The sequence below is a fragment of the Pteropus medius genome, unplaced genomic scaffold (assembly GCF_902729225.1).
Source record: "Pteropus medius unplaced genomic scaffold, Ma_sr-lr_union100, whole genome shotgun sequence".
NCBI classification, from domain to species: Eukaryota; Metazoa; Chordata; class Mammalia; order Chiroptera; family Pteropodidae; genus Pteropus; species Pteropus medius.
The window spans coordinates 6,255,394-6,271,272 of record NW_024349797.1 but is presented as its reverse complement, the minus strand read 5'-3'; the positions used below and the strand labels follow the sequence as shown (position 1 = coordinate 6,271,272).

The 15,879-nt window shown below is 38.0% G+C and overlaps 1 protein-coding gene and 1 non-coding gene across 2 annotated transcripts in view; one reads left to right on the top strand and one right to left on the bottom strand.

Moving 5' to 3' along the window:
* Positions 1-15,879, bottom strand: part of NRXN3 (neurexin 3) — a 1,605,778-nt gene that overhangs the window by 611,751 nt on the left and 978,148 nt on the right. The gene's annotated exons all lie outside the window — the stretch shown is intronic.
* LOC120619900 (5S ribosomal RNA) lies at positions 1,542-1,660 on the top strand. Its single transcript, XR_005657676.1, has one exon. It is a non-coding gene; the product is annotated as a 5S ribosomal RNA (ribosomal RNA).

Sequence of the window (15,879 nt, the reverse complement as noted above, 5' to 3'; positions counted from 1 at the left end):
CAGTCCCCCTGCAAATGTGGCCAAGCCTTGCACCTCCCCGCCTCACAGGACACTTGGACGTGTGAACAGAAACTGAGCCAGAGCTTTATGAGTGCGGTGTGTATAACGGGGTCAGCCTAGCAGGACAAAAATGCTGCAGTAATTTTGCACCCATTACAGCCTAGAAATGGAAGCTATGAAAGAAAAAGGGTATACAGCAGAAAGTTAGAAGTCGACAGATGTCTCTGTAATGAACTCTCACAAAGAAAAGCTCTTCTCTGTGTCCCCTTCCATTAGCCAGCTGCACAGCTTCTCTCACTAATGGAGGACTACCCCCACCAGCCTCTGGAGGCACAAAGTTGAGTTGGATGGTTTTTCCTTCTCCACCCAGGTCTTAGATTCTGAGGAGGATGGGGCTGGTTATTCACGGAGGCCAGGTTCCAAGAACTGCATCCTCACAGCAACTAAATTTGGTGCTCTTGGAGAAGCATCACTTTGGCTTTTGGACAGCATATTTTCAAATCTCAATTCTACCAGTTATGATCTAGGTGACCTTTAGTATAGTCGTTATCCTCTTTAACCTTTAGTTTACATAGATGCATAATAGAACAATAACAGAATATACTCCGATGGGCCTACTATGTCTATATATCTCTATATCTCTATACTTATATCTATTATCAATCTCACTCTTTATATATATAAATGTTCATATTTATATATATATATATTTATATATATGTGCAAAGTACTTGGTCTGGCCCTTAGAAAGTGCTCAAAAATTGATGGCTATTATTATCAATACTATTAGTACTAGTAACAGAAAAAATATATATGACATTCTATCATGGGATAAAATATATGGTGGCTTCCTGTAAAGCAAACCTCATGTTTGCTTTATCATCATGTTTGTGAGAATATATAATTCTCAGATGTATTATTTGTCTGAAGCATAGCACACCAGATTAGTACTTTTTTCCAAGCAATATTGGACTAAGTTCTAGGGAGGCAGATAACTTTGCTTTTCCTGGGAATAATGAAACATATTTCCCCCTGGTGAATCAAAATGATAGCTAATCTCATATGGGATGGTGAGTGTCTCCTTTGATTTTCCTGAGTTTCTGTGAATTCCTCACATTGCTGCCAGCGTGATACTTCTGAAGCATATATCTGATTTTATACTTCCCTTCTAAAAGAATCATCTTTTAGCACTTGTACAAGTTACGAATGTCTAAAGGGGTAGAGACACACCAATAATGTACACTTGGTTGGTTATAAAGGGAAGAGAGAAAGATTAGAAAATGTTTTCCCCCTAGTGAACTGTCAAATGGTGATTACCACCAGTGGAAATATAAAAGTCTCTTACTATGAGATTGGGTTTAGTTTGAGTAAATTAAGCTTAAGATGCATGTGGCTCACCCAGATGATGTTCATAGGCAGTTGGAAATCTAAGCTAGGATTCAAGAGTAATGCCAGATTTAAATGTCAAGAGTAAATGCCAGATGCACCTTTGATACATCCACACAGTGGAAGACTGACAGCAATAAAAAGGAATGAACTAGGTCTACAGCCATGCCACCCTGAACGTGCCTGATCCCATCTGATCTCAGAAGCTAAGCAGGGTCAGGCCTGGCTAGTACTTAGATGGGAGACCACCTAGGAATACCAGGTGCTGTAGGCGTTTTTTTTGTTTGTTTGTTTGTTTGTTTTTGTTTTTAAAAAAGGAATGAACTACCGATACACAAACATGGATAAATCCCAAATGCATTATGCTAATGAAAGGTGCCAGATTCAAAGTGCATTTACATGACATTCAGGAAAAGACAGATGTATAGGGACAAAGAGCAGATCAGTAGTTGCCAGGGCTGAGGGTGGGAGGAGGGTCTGACTACAAAGGGGCAGCATGATGGAACTGGGGAGGGAGTGGCGGTTCATATCTTGACTGAAAAGGTGGTTACGTGACTGTGTCTTTGTCAAAACTCATAGAACTGTGTGTGTACCAGAAAGAGTGAATTTTGCTGTATGTAAATTTAAAAAAATAATTAAACACACACAAGAAAACAAAAGAAAAAAAGTCTGACACACGATAAAGTTTAAGAACCACTGATTGAGACAACCAAAAGTTGCATGGAAGTCAAAAAAGATGAACTTAGGAAAAGTTCAGTTAATGTGCTCATTTGAATATTGAATTGTAGCATTTGGGGGACCACTTTTAGTAGTGATACAGAAAAAAAGCAAATTGTGGGATGTGTTCCAGAAAGTGGGCAGTGAGGAGGTAGAGGCATGCATTGAAGACTATTTTTCTAAGAAATTAGTCATGACATGAAGAGAGAAAATACAGTAATTTTAAACCTTTGCATTGTCAAGAGGCATTTTGATTTTGTTCTGGAGTAAAGGAGACAATCTATTCCATGGCCAGGGGAAGAAAGTCAATGAAAGCTTAGAGACCGAAGCTACTAAGACTAGAGGGGTTAATTGATGGAGGAAGGTGGTCGGTCGAGCTGGGCAACTGGTCACTCTGTTTACTCACTCTTGCTCACATGGCTGAGACTTTCAAAGTCCAGTCCACTGCACAATGAGGCTTCAAGTTAGACTGCCCTGGCATACCGCTTATAGTTTTGGTACAAATAGGAAATCTTTTTGTAAGAACATGTAACTTCCTTGTGGTCAATATGGGCCACGCCTTGGCCTGTTGCAATCATTCTCAAATATGATTTTTGGCAAATCCCCTACTCCCAGCAGGAGACATCTGGCAACATGTTTTTATTTCACAAGTGGAGGGGGCTGCCACTTGGCATCATGTGGGTACAGGTCAAGGATGCTGCTAAATATCCTATAATGCACAGAACAGCCTCTAGCAATAAATTTGACATGAAATGTCAACCATGCTGAGGCTGAGAAACCCTGGTCTACTGAGAACAACTCATTTTATCACTGAGTTGTACTATGTGAATTTTATGTTACAATGCCAAGTCTCTACAGGTGGGCAATTTGCATCTAAACTCTAATTTTGCCTAATATTTTGAATTACTGCCATCCTACTACAAAGAGATTTCTAGTTTAACCATAAATCTCATGACATTTCAGCCCAAGAAATTTACTTTTAACAGTATCACTATGTATTTTGTTCTACATTTGCTCCAAAGGCTAAGAGATGTGCATGTTACATACAATTGCTCATATATTATTCATCTATGGCCATTAGAATATCTTTATTCAGAAACTAAACTTTACAGAGTCCAGAGATGAGCCTTGCTTTTTCCAGGGCACTGCATTCTACATTGTTTAAACTCTCCAAACCGAGGCATGTGTGTACAACACTTCTGAAAGTGCTTATTTTGCTTTTCTATACACATAGTCTGTTGAATAAGTCAACAAAGATGCCAGTTCTTTACATTAATACCATGTCCTAGTTTAGTCATTCAAAGTTTCAAGAATCCAAACACGTAACGGAGAGCTCTGCCAAAAATTACAGAAGGAAGGAACAGACAACGGTCGATTTGTTTGAAAGATCCATTGTCCACAATATTGCTGCCAGCCTGGCTTCAAGGCTGATATACAAGTGAATGCAAAATGCATCCTTCGTGCCTTCCCCTACCAGTCCACTCCTACGTGCTGGATTACCCATAACCGCAAGGTGACAAGAGAAAATAAAAGGAAGAAAGTAGGGGGTTGGGAAGAAAAGGGGCCTACAGCTGCAGGAAGAAGTACTAGTGCCGCAAAGGGTTACTTTTTAAACATCTTCTCTTGGAACATTTAAGATTAATGGTTATGCGTAGGAAGAAAGAATCTGTTGATATTTTAGTCATTTTTATGTACTCAGCTTATTTTTTAAAAATAAAATGATAGAATACCATAATTAAATGATTACTCAGAAGTAGACTATATTAGGTTTTGTGGATATTGCTTAAAATGAACTATAACTTCTTTTGATGTCTGGCTTTGAAAGTTTTAGATAGATAACTTAGGCATGCACAAATTAGTCTCCCCTTCTCCATTATGGGGAACAAGTTGTTGAGAACACCGAGGACAGATTAACCTGTTAAGTATTTGTTCTCTTCACAAAATAATACTAATGGCTGCCCATTTTTCCTTTCCAAAGCTCTTTTTTCTAGTGTTCTTTTGAGCCTGTGATTACACAAGAAATTACACAGTTAAATTCTAGTATCTGAACACTTGTTAATACAATGCTACGAAGGGAGGGTGGACTTAGGATTCAGGGCTGTGAGCAGCTGGCAACAGCAAAGGCCAAGAGTTAGGCAAAAGCAGCACAGGTGAAAAATAAGGACTGATGACAATTTATGGTGGAAAGTATTTGAGATTTCCTCATGGTTTCAAGAACAGTTAGAAGCCAAAGTCTATTTAGTCCTTCAAATTGCTTGTACTCACATCAGGTATTTCCTGCCCCTTTAACACATACTTGTCTTTTTGTACTCCAGAATTAAGGGTTCTTAGCCTTCATATTCTTTCTTCCTTCTTCCTCTTCCATTCTCAATCTCCTACATCAAATTTTTTTGAGATAATTCCCGATTAACAGAGAATTGTAAATACAGTAGAAGTCCCAGATACCCTTCACTCATCTTTCCCTTATGTTAACATCTTACATAACCAAAGGGCAAGGATCGAAACCAGGAAGTTGACCTTAATGCAATGCTGTTAACTAAACTACTACCATACTACTTGTCATCCAAACAAGTATCCAATGCATTCATCCCGTTAGCAAATAGTTACTAAGTTCCTAGTACACGCTATGCACCATTCTAAGCACTTGGTTCAAATCAGTGAATAAAGAAGGTAAAAATGACATTAGCGCCCTTATGGAACTTACATTCTAGCTGATAGAAGACAGCTCAGTTCATTCTGAAGGCAGCATTATTACTGAACATCATTTTACATTGCACGAGGGTGGATCTAAAGGGCACAAAGAACAATCCTAGTTCAAAGTCAGCCCCCACCATTAGTTCACGTGAGCTACCCCCAACATGGTCTTCGCTGTTTCGTATTCGCATTCTTTTAACCCTCTTAAAACTTTCAAGTTGTCTTTCTTCTCTGTGTTTGTGTCATGCAAATAGCTGTTTGGATATTATTTACTGCTACTTTTCCAAAATTTTTTCCAATTGCAACAAAGCTGGGTAAATTAAAATAATGGAAACATATACATGTAATTGTCTATTGTAAGTACAATATTCTTTGACTTTACCCACAAACATAATGCCAAATAAAAGAAAGGTAGGAATTTTTATTTTATACATCTTATTAGCCATGCTGCCTGATTTTCAAAAGCCTTTCATATCTTATTTTTTTATAGAAAACTATAGACTCAGAGATTTGGTCTCGCATGCTTTTTTGTAGGCACTGAGAATGTGGGCCAATGCTATTCTCAAGGTCAAATTCACTCCAGCATGACTGGATGGTACTTGCAAACCCATTTAATAATCTCCTTAAAGCCCTCTTTACAAGAAAATGAGGCTAGATGGTTTAAAATAAACATTGGGTACAGTTACTAAAATGGCCACCCGAAAAATACGAAAAATAGGTAGTGTGTGAAAGAGAGAAAACAACTGACAGAGAAAGCAATTCTTAACAAATCTAGGCAGGACTCCAAAGCCAGTGAGATCTAAGATAGAGCAAGGTGTTGCCAAAATCCCCCCACAAGCTGGAGGATGATCTATTTAACTGGCCATTTCTTTCATACATGACATTAAAAGGAGAGCTCTGCTTATAATCTGACCCTGGCTTATTCTTTGCCAAGTTTCTTAACCTTTCTGCTTCTGCTGAAGACATTTCTTATATTCCCCCAGACTTTTGAAGAAAATTACTCTCAAACCTTTGCTTAAATAACAAACATAAAGAAAGAAATACATCACTAAGAGACACAAGTATCTAGCTATTTTAAGATGAATCCTCATCTCTGGATAAAGTGATAGGCTAATTTTCCAAAGCTACAAACCTCATGGCAACCCCAAACCAGTTTAAAAGTATCGGTGGACAGACACTGGGTGAGGCTCAGATAAAGCCACCAACCAGTCCATAGTCTTGTTAATAAACACCAGGAGGAGACTGGGAGTCAATTTAATCAATATGATACTCACTGACTATCACGTAAAAAAAATGTCTTTGGACATTGAAATAGTACATTCTACCTAAAGAAAAATTATCATGTCATCCATCTTAGCAAGTAGCTTATTTCTGAGAGTGATTACAAGGGAAATAACGATGCTTCAAAGCGCCAATCTCAAAAAGTTAGAGATTTAGAGTTTTAATTTAGCCTAATAATGATGCCTCCACATTAGTTCTTTCCAAGTTTTCTCCCAGTTCTCTCACAGCAGGGTAAATAATATAATTTTCCAATTTCTCTTCTCTCTACTCTACACCACAAATTACCTCTCCATCTCCAAAGTAGAAAATAAAAGGTACCCCTCCCCTTAAGTGTTTTGGAGTATGTGTGCATTATTGTGCTATATTAAGCTGGAAACAGAGAACTGATTCATTTTAGGAAAAAAAAATGTATTGCTTTCGGTGCCATTCGGAAACATTAGTTATATTGCAATGCGATTATCATGGATATGGACAGTTTAAGATTGCTATATATTAGTTTTTATTTCAAGTTTCAAGTTTCAAACAGACCTCCTTAACATTTAGAACTGTAAGAGCAACTATGCCCTTCATAGCTGTTATATAACCTTTCAGTTTGATGTCTTACATATCTGGCTAATATATGGTTTCTGGTGAGTGTTTTACTATATCTGTCAGATAGCAAAGTCTGAGACCAATATGGATGAATATATTCTTGAAGTTTCCAAAATATTTACTGATGATGAATGTATAACAGGCGATTTTCATTCTAGGCAAAAAAGAATTGGTCTGTCTGTTATTCCATGAGTATTCACACAAAGTACTCTTCTTGAAAATGGTTTAGAAAAAAAATAATTCAGGTTTAATAAAGATCAACCTTGAAATATAGAGCTATCTTAAACTGCCACCCAACCCAAGGGCATCCACTTTTATAAGCTCATAGAGACATCCTGTCCTTATAAACATTGCCACACACATGCGTGCATGCATGCATGCATGCACATGCACGCACACACACACACACACACATACACACAAACACAAACACACACACACACACGTTTGGAATACAGTGACACATATCCACTATCATTTCCATATATACAAATCCTACCACCTCACATAGTTCCCAAGATGACCTTCAACCACTATGAAAATTACTGTTTTATTTGTGATACAGGGAGAAGATATCATCCATATTTCATGATTTTCTCTGGCACATTCATATTTGTCCTGACCGAAATAAAATATATTTAGCTCCAGGTGAGGCTTAATCTTTTTTTTTTTTTGATTTGTATTAGACAATCCAAGTCAAATAAAATATAAATTCTAGTCTAATAAAACATATTTCTATTCCTACCCCAGTCTTCCCCATCTCAGTAAACACTGCCACAGTCCACTCAGTCTTTCAAGTCAAAATGAGTAGGCGTTCTCAATTTCTCCCTTCCATTACTCCGACCCCTAGCTCCCTACGCATGAATTATCAGCAAATTTTGTTAACACGACCCTAAAAATATACTTCCAACACATCCACTCTTCTCCAGTCTCCTTACTTGAAGCCTCCTAAAGAATTCTTCCCCTTCCTATCTGTCTCCGTCTCCCGCAATCTATTTTCCATAAAGCAGCTAGAGTGTCCTTTCAAAATATAAATCATTGTAAGTCATTCTCTCAAGTAAAACTACCAATGTTTTCTATTACTTTTAGAAATTACATCTTAATGGCTTACCACGGCCTTCGATGCTCTGCAGAGTTTGGCCAGACTCCTTAGCAATTTCCTTTCTACCCTTCTTGCTCTCTCTATTCCAACCACTGAACCCTTACTCTTCACGGAGCACTAATCCCCTTCAAAGGCCATATACTCAGCACATGGCTGGCCACTTTTCAGCCTTCATGTCTCCAATTCAGTGTTCCCAGAGAGGACCACACTACATATTCTTCCTCAAAGCCAATTATCATCTATCACATCACTCTGTTAATTTCAATGTAGGGCTGGTGACAGTCCATCATTATTTTATTTGCATATCCATGTACGTATATATCGCAAGACTCTATCAACAGAATTTGATATCCTTGATGTCAGGGGACAGGTTGGCCATTTGTCTCTATCCTCAATGACTAGCACACTGCCTGTCCTAAGATAAGGTCCTCAATAAGCTGCTGGAAAATAAAAAAGGTGAATTGAAAAGATAAATGAATTCCCTCTCTTGACTCGTTGCATTGGGAATCACCTTCACACAGTGGGTGTACTGCGTTCTATGCTCGCTGAGGCCCTTAGTGGCCTCATCGGTAAAATAAGAAAGTTGTATTAAATAATTTTTCCAGTCCTTGAGCTGAGGAGACCTGTTAGCTCAAATCAGCAGAATAATACAAGCTATTAGTAGCAGAATTAGTCACAGAATACGAGGCTCACGACTTTCCTTTCTGATTCATTAGTCAGTATACTTTTATTTTACTTCCTATATCTGCATAAAGGAAACAATCTATGTATATGTCTCTTTCTCTATCTATCTAAACTATATATTTCTATCTCTCCCTATCTACCAATATGTCTACACTTTTTTTAAAATCCCATGTTAGATAATAAAATCTTAGGCTTCAAGATCCATTTTGATTTGGGAACAGATATAAAAATACACTATATTAACTAATTGTATTCACTGATAAGAGCTCATTCCTATATACTTTCTCTTGAATCCCCTGGTTATTGTGGCTAGAAATATTCTATCTGGTGAATTTCATAAGCCTTTCAATTATCCTTAATAAAAGAATGTTCTTTACGGTAAATTACTACATATTCTCAATTATGGTAAATATTACATGGTATTCCAAAATTTAATGGCAATTTTACAAAGGTACTAGATATTTTAAAGTTTCTTTGTTGTAATTAGAGAATGTGTTCAGAGGCAAGGAAGATAAAGTGATCATGTGGCAAGAGCAAATGAAAATGCATTACTTTTTAAAATTAGTTTTAATTTTTTCTTTTTTGCTCATGTTTTTTAGTATGCTTTACTTTTTCTTATGTACATTCCCCAAATAGGTTCCAATTATTAAGATAGGTTTCAAACGAATTCGTCTCCCCTCACCCCACTTCCTACAGTTATCCAGGGCCATCATCCTCTGGTGCTCATTTGGGGATGACAGACCCAAAACTTACGAACCTTGAGGTCACAGGAAAAGAATATCTATGGTGACATATTAGAGAGGAAGAAAGAAGGTTGGAGGTCAGAAAATGGAGAGAGAGGCTAATCTAAAAAAAAAAGAAGAACTATAGAAAGAACAGTCTGTCTCCAAATATTTACTTAGAATCTACTATGTGCTAATTATTGGCTATATAGTGGTGATAAAGACAGAATCAACACTTGTCTTCTGGGGGGCTTAAAATCAAGTAGGCTAGAAAGAGAAAAGGCGAGAAATAAAATAATAATAACAACAACAACATCAATAATAATAGAAGAGGAGGAGGAAGAAGAAGAAAGCTAGAGTAAAGAAATGAAGGCAATGTTATCATAAGGAGGAAACGATTTATTTTAAATCCATTATTTTCTCCACTGTGGACCTGCCTCTGGCTTTAGTATTTTCTCTGGTGCCAGTTATAATTAGAAACTTATATTTCTCCACTGGTTCTCTGACACAGGCTTTTCTGTTCAATTTTTAAGTAGTTTTAGCTCTTGAGCAATCTTCTCTTTCTTGTACTCAGGGAAGGCAGTTGGCCCAGTTGTGCTTGAGACTGGGTAAGAATTTGGGGGTGGGGGAGGCATGGGGAAGTTCTTGGGAAAGAAAATGGAAACTAAAGAAGCCCATTCTGAAGCAACTTTATCAGTATGTGGAATTCGGAAGGGCCAGGAGAATGGAATGAATCATCACTCTAAAACACCAACAAGAGAAATGTATTAATGCGTATTGGGAGCCTTTATGGTATGAATAGATGCACACTCTAATATCAGTGATTCATATTGTTTTAGTGCTCTTTAACACAGATATTACTAGTAAAATAATACACACACACACACACACAAAAACCCTGCAAGACATCTGAAACATCCTATTCTCTTGTTTAGAAGCTTTCTACAAGATATTTTTTATGAAAAGGTAGACAACCCAACTGTGACTAAGCAAGCTCTTTCTTTGGCTGGAGGTGATTTGTATAGATAATACTTGTGCATAAGACTTAAAATGGTATTCATAAATGAAAGTGATGCTACCAATCTAACTGGATTATGTTTCATGGTGGCAGCATATATGTGCCATGATCAAGTCACTTTTCTCATCCAGTTTTCTTTATAATTACATACCTGGGAACTAAGGCTGCCTGAAATTAAATGATCCTATGTTCACAGGCAAAAACATATTACTTAAGAAAGAATTAAACTGCTCTTTTGGTCTCAGTGTATTTTGATCAAATGTGCAACTGGCCCTAGCCATGAAATACCATGAAAACTGTTGAGTCTTGCCTACTCTTCCCTTTCAAGGTCATTCAGTGCATGTCGTCTTCATACCATGCAATGAATGTTGGCGAAATAAAATCTTAAAGAAAGGATACCTCATATCACTAAAACATGCTTTGAAATGCTAGATGGATCAATTGCTAAAGGCTTATTAAAAAATAAAAAATAAAATCTTATCATAAGATTAAAAATTTTATAAAACCCTGAAAAATCAGAATGTGATAACTAGGGGAAAGGTGAATTTTCTTTAAGCGATAAATAGGAAAGTGATGATAAGTTAAATGTTCTGAATTTCATGCCAGAAGGTAAAAGGGAAAAATAACCATCTAATGAGAAGTCTTAATGAGAAGTCGATTACTCCAACACTGATGGTAACTAATGAGATAGTTCAGACACTAATAGAAAAGGCCTAGTTTTCCTCTTGTATTTTCCATACAACGTAACCTGGGGCATAAATGGAAAACTGCTTCTTCTTAGAGGTCAAGAAGTTTGAAAGAATAGACTTCAAGGTTTACCAAAACAGGAATCTTTATCAGAGAAGAGAATAAGTGGGTTGGTAGTTCATTATGGAGTATAGAGGATACTCCTAAGTCCTGCCTACTCTTCCCCTCCATGGTCACTCAGTACATGTCATCTACATGCATAGCCTCATCCATCCATCCATCCATCCATCCATCCATCCATCCATCCATCCATGTACACCAACAGTCTATAAATCATATTGCCCACTCATGCCAGGTAGCGTGCATAGAGGCTAGAGGAATGTATAGAAAGCTTCTGCTGACATGGAACTTCCATTCTAATAGGGAAAAAAACATTAGAGCACAAGTTGTTCAACACGATTCAATAAATGCTATGGCATAAAAGAAAAGAGAACCTGTCCTAGTGTGAGGTCATGGAGGTTTGACCTTGAGAACTGTTAATACCCTCTTGCTGCTTCTAACTCTTCCCACCAAAGCTGCCTCATGAAACTGTAAGTGTAATAGGGTGAAATATCAAGAAAAAGGCTAAATTGTGCTAGCTTTATCTTTATCCTCTCCAACCCCAGGAAGAGCGGCCGGCATTGAGTTCCCAAATGGTCAGTGGAGAGGGATTATGCTCCGTGACCGCAGTGAGGGGTAGACAGAGGATAGGGCATGGGGCGGGAAATGTGAGGTGGGATGTATTCTTTTCTTGAGGTTGCCATGACACACTGGGTGCCTTAGAACAACCGAAGTTTCTTTTGTGACAGTTCTAGAGACCAGAATTTCAAAATCAAGGCATCAGCAGCGACAACATTCTCTCGGAAAGCTCTAGGGCAAAATCTGTCCCAAAGCTCTCTCCTAGCTCTTGGTGTTCCAAACATCTTTGGTGTTCCTTGGTTTGTACATGTAGCACTGCAATCTCCGTCTCAGTTGTCACACTGTGTTTTTTCTATGTGAGCTGTGTCTTATGGCACTCTCATGTCTGTGTGTGTCTGTTTCTCTGTTTTTGTCTCTTCTCTTCTTATAAGGACGCCGGCCATACTGGATTAGGGATCCACTCTATTTTAGTATGACCCCATATTAACTTACATCTTAATCACATATACAAAAACTCTATTTCTAAATAAGGTCACATTCTCAGGTGTCAGCGGTTGAGACTTCAGCATATCTTTTCGGAGGACTGGATTCAACCACAACAGGTATCAAGGCGGCAGAGACCAGTGCTCTGCTTCCATGCAGCATCCAGGACAGAAGAGATGTTTACTGCAGGCCAGCGGCTGGGGGTCATTGGAAGCACTACTGACCACCCATCACCAACCAAACCAGAACAATAGTGCTTAAGACAGAGGTCACAGCCGAAAGCACCCAGAGCCAAAAGAACAACAATAAACATGACTCCACCACCAACTAAGAACTATTCTCTTCTTCGAGCTTTTCTTTCATCATGAGCTAGAGAATCAGGCATGACCCCATTATAAGAAAAGCCAGTTGTGAATTTCCTGCCATTCCAGAGGGTGGGAAACTCCAGGATGATACAAAGTTGGATTGGAGAAATAAAAGAGGTAGCAATTCTTACATGTAAATGGTGAGGCTAAACTTCAGACTCATTCTACAAGTACCATAGTGTGACACTCACTATAAGGAGTGAGGCCACTGAAAGCACCAGCCCTGAATCCTTCCTTGACATGGTTAGACATCTACTGGCTGGGCTATTGGCTGTATGTCAAGAGGAAGGTAGAGGAAACAACCATTTCTTCCAGCATATAGGTTTTAAGGAGTTGGATCTGCTATCTTCTACCTGAGTATTAAGTTTGCTCTGTACCTACTTTCTTACCTGTCCCTTAGGAAAAATGTGAAGATCAGGGAGATAATTAATTATGAGCTGCTGGGGATATTTTAGCAGTAGTGCTGCTATTTCGACATCCACATGAAACCACCAGAGCCAATTATTTCTCTTCAGTTTTGGACCAAACAGAATGGACCCTGAGAGTAACAGACAGCCTGCAGGTAATGAATCCAGATACTGGAAACATGACGTGATTTAACAAAGTGACCTCTGAATATACCCCAAAGTGATGGGTTTCTTGCCCTCATTTTGGGGTGCTGAGTTCTGTGACAGGGTATTTCATGCCCTGTTTGCCATCTACCTATTCCTTCTGGTAACCTAGATTGAATGTAACCTATAGATTAGCAGACCAAGAAATAGCCCCTTTACATACAAGGCAATAGAGATTTACTCAGAAAATGAGGTTTCTGCTACATTCTTGATAGAACATTGATTTTTAGTAACTACTCATTTCTAAGATCCAAGATCTAAATACACAGACCAGAAGTCTTAGTATCAATTGCAAATCTTAGATCATTAAATAAAGGGCACACTGGACCAATAAGGAAAAGCAAGAAACTGAATCCTGTTCTTAAGTGGCCTGAAGGAGAAACTAAAGATTATAAAAGTAGAGAAATATGAATCTCTTTACTATTCATAAAAAATTTACACTAGTATTTAGCAGAAATTGAGTAGAAGGGAGGGATGATTTGGGGCTTTCAAAATAATTCTTGTTCCTGTCTCATTAACGTTCAATTTTGAATACATCTACCCTAGATGTGAGTGTGTTTAAATTTCTCCTTGTGCTTCCTATTCTTTCAGATACATACGGACTGTCAGCACAGTCACTAAAACAGATTCAGTGGTTTGTTTCAATGAAAAGGCTCTCCTTTATTGTGACTGACAGAGAACATTCTGTGAACACAGCAGCAAAATGCAAAATTTAACTACGTATGAGAGAGAGCTTATCCTGGAATGTTCTCTTTGAGGGCATAACCTTTCACATGTTTCATCCATGCTTGAAAACATTTTGTCTGTAGAAGATTATTTTTCTTCTATTTTGACTATTCCCTCACACAAAGCTCTTTCTCAGGCTTCAATCAGCAGCAAAGACCAAAAACCTCCTAGTACAAAAATATCAGTGATAGTTAAGCCTTGGCAGGTTAGAAGAAATCAGAGAAAGACTTGGCATGAACATGAGATGAAATAAAAGATAAATATTTATAGTTTTCCAGCAAAAAAAAATGCAATATTTTGATTACATATGCTGTTTTTCCCCAAATTCATCCTAGAAGTTTTACAAGATCTGCGAGGTTAAAAAAAAAGCCACTGTACCTTTTATAATAGTCTTACTTTCTTAAGTCTCATAACACTTGGATTTTAAACAAAATCAAACGTAGAAAGGTTTTCATATGAATTTGGAATTTTCTATTATTTTAAATAAATTTTGCATTCTCTTTATCTAAGAAAACTCTTAAAAAATTAGCTTCTCCATAACATTTTTAAAATAGACTATCACATAAACCTGATTTTATCATACATTTGGGCTTGCCTACGATGATTTACATCTGTTGACATGGCAGAATTTTTCCTAGCTCCTCCTTTGACTCTCAAAAGTGGCCTGATTTAAATTATAAATTATATGATCACCCTAATTAAAATACTCTTTCTGGACAACCCTCTGCCTACATTTCTTCTCCATGACTCCCTACATTCTCTCATGCCTTTCTCTTTGAGTTTAATGAGAGAACTGGGGTCCAGGACAGGATCTAACAAAGAAACTACATAGTTACTTGAAAATATCTCAGACTAAATAGAAAACTCTGTTTAGACACATACAAATGATAGGCAAGGTACCTAGAAACCCAATCATGATTTTTCCTGAAGCAAATGTTCTTTGTGATTGCCAACCCCATATGTGTTTTTCTCTACCTGTTAACTATATTTTGATTTTACTCAGGAATTGGGTAATACTGTAAGGAAGATGGCCTCAGCCCCAAAAGATGGATCATGACTGGGCTATACTAATTGTGGAAATATTCTCCTTTGCTGGTGATTGATTTAGGGTGACCAGATGCCCAATCTGACTAATGAGACATAAAAGGAAATTCACTGGGGGTTGCGGAGTAGCCGGGAGGCTTGTGGAAAAAGTTTTTCTCTTTTATAAAAAGTGCGACACGTGTTTTACCTTCTACTCTTTGAATATTGAATTATGAAGCTATTTGGAGCTGCAACAGTTATCTTATCTTACGAGTGGCCAGGAATCTCAGCTACTTGCTGCCAAAAGCACTCTGATGTGCTTCCTATTCCAGACACCGCTGTGGCATCCAGAAATCTCAGTGGGGAGCATTTCTCTGAGCTCTTAAACTCAACAGCTCTGTGAGCACAGTATCAGATATTCTCAACTTGAGTTAAATGAAAGCAACTTAGAGAAAGGATCTGAATTAGCCAGACTCAGCAACATTACAAGAAACGTGTGGTGGGGTGAGAATGTATGAAAAGGCAGGCAGCACACCCAGAGCCAGGATAATGCCACAAGCAACTTCCCTAAGATAACGTCCAACTAGGAAAAACAACAACAAAAAAAACCACCTTGCTTTATTTCCAAGAGATGAAGCATATATCTAGAGATTAGAGAAGAAAACGCAATCAGGCTGCAAACAAAAAGGAACTGCAAATCGTTTTTAACATCATATGCAATAATATACTTTTTAGGGGGTTGGAGTAAAAGTTTCAAATAGGGAAATACATTTTCATTAAACAAATCAGCTCAACTGAGATTGTTCTTGTATTGTAAACATGAGATCAGCTAAGACAGGATGCGTCCAGGGCAGGATGGCTGGGATGCTTTAATTTAACAAGAACAAAGCATTTTAAATCCCAGATAAAGTGGGCGCTATGGGCTGTCCTCTTCCCAGGCGTCTTTACAGAGAGCTCATTACTCCAGTTGGCTCAGCAATGTGAGTTGACATAGAGGCCCAGAAGAGTTCTCCAAAGGTATGAGGCATTACCAAGCACTTTGTAGAGGAATCCCTTTCTGAGAGGTGGCTGTAGGAGAGTAATATAACCCAAACGACCTGCTGAGCACCTG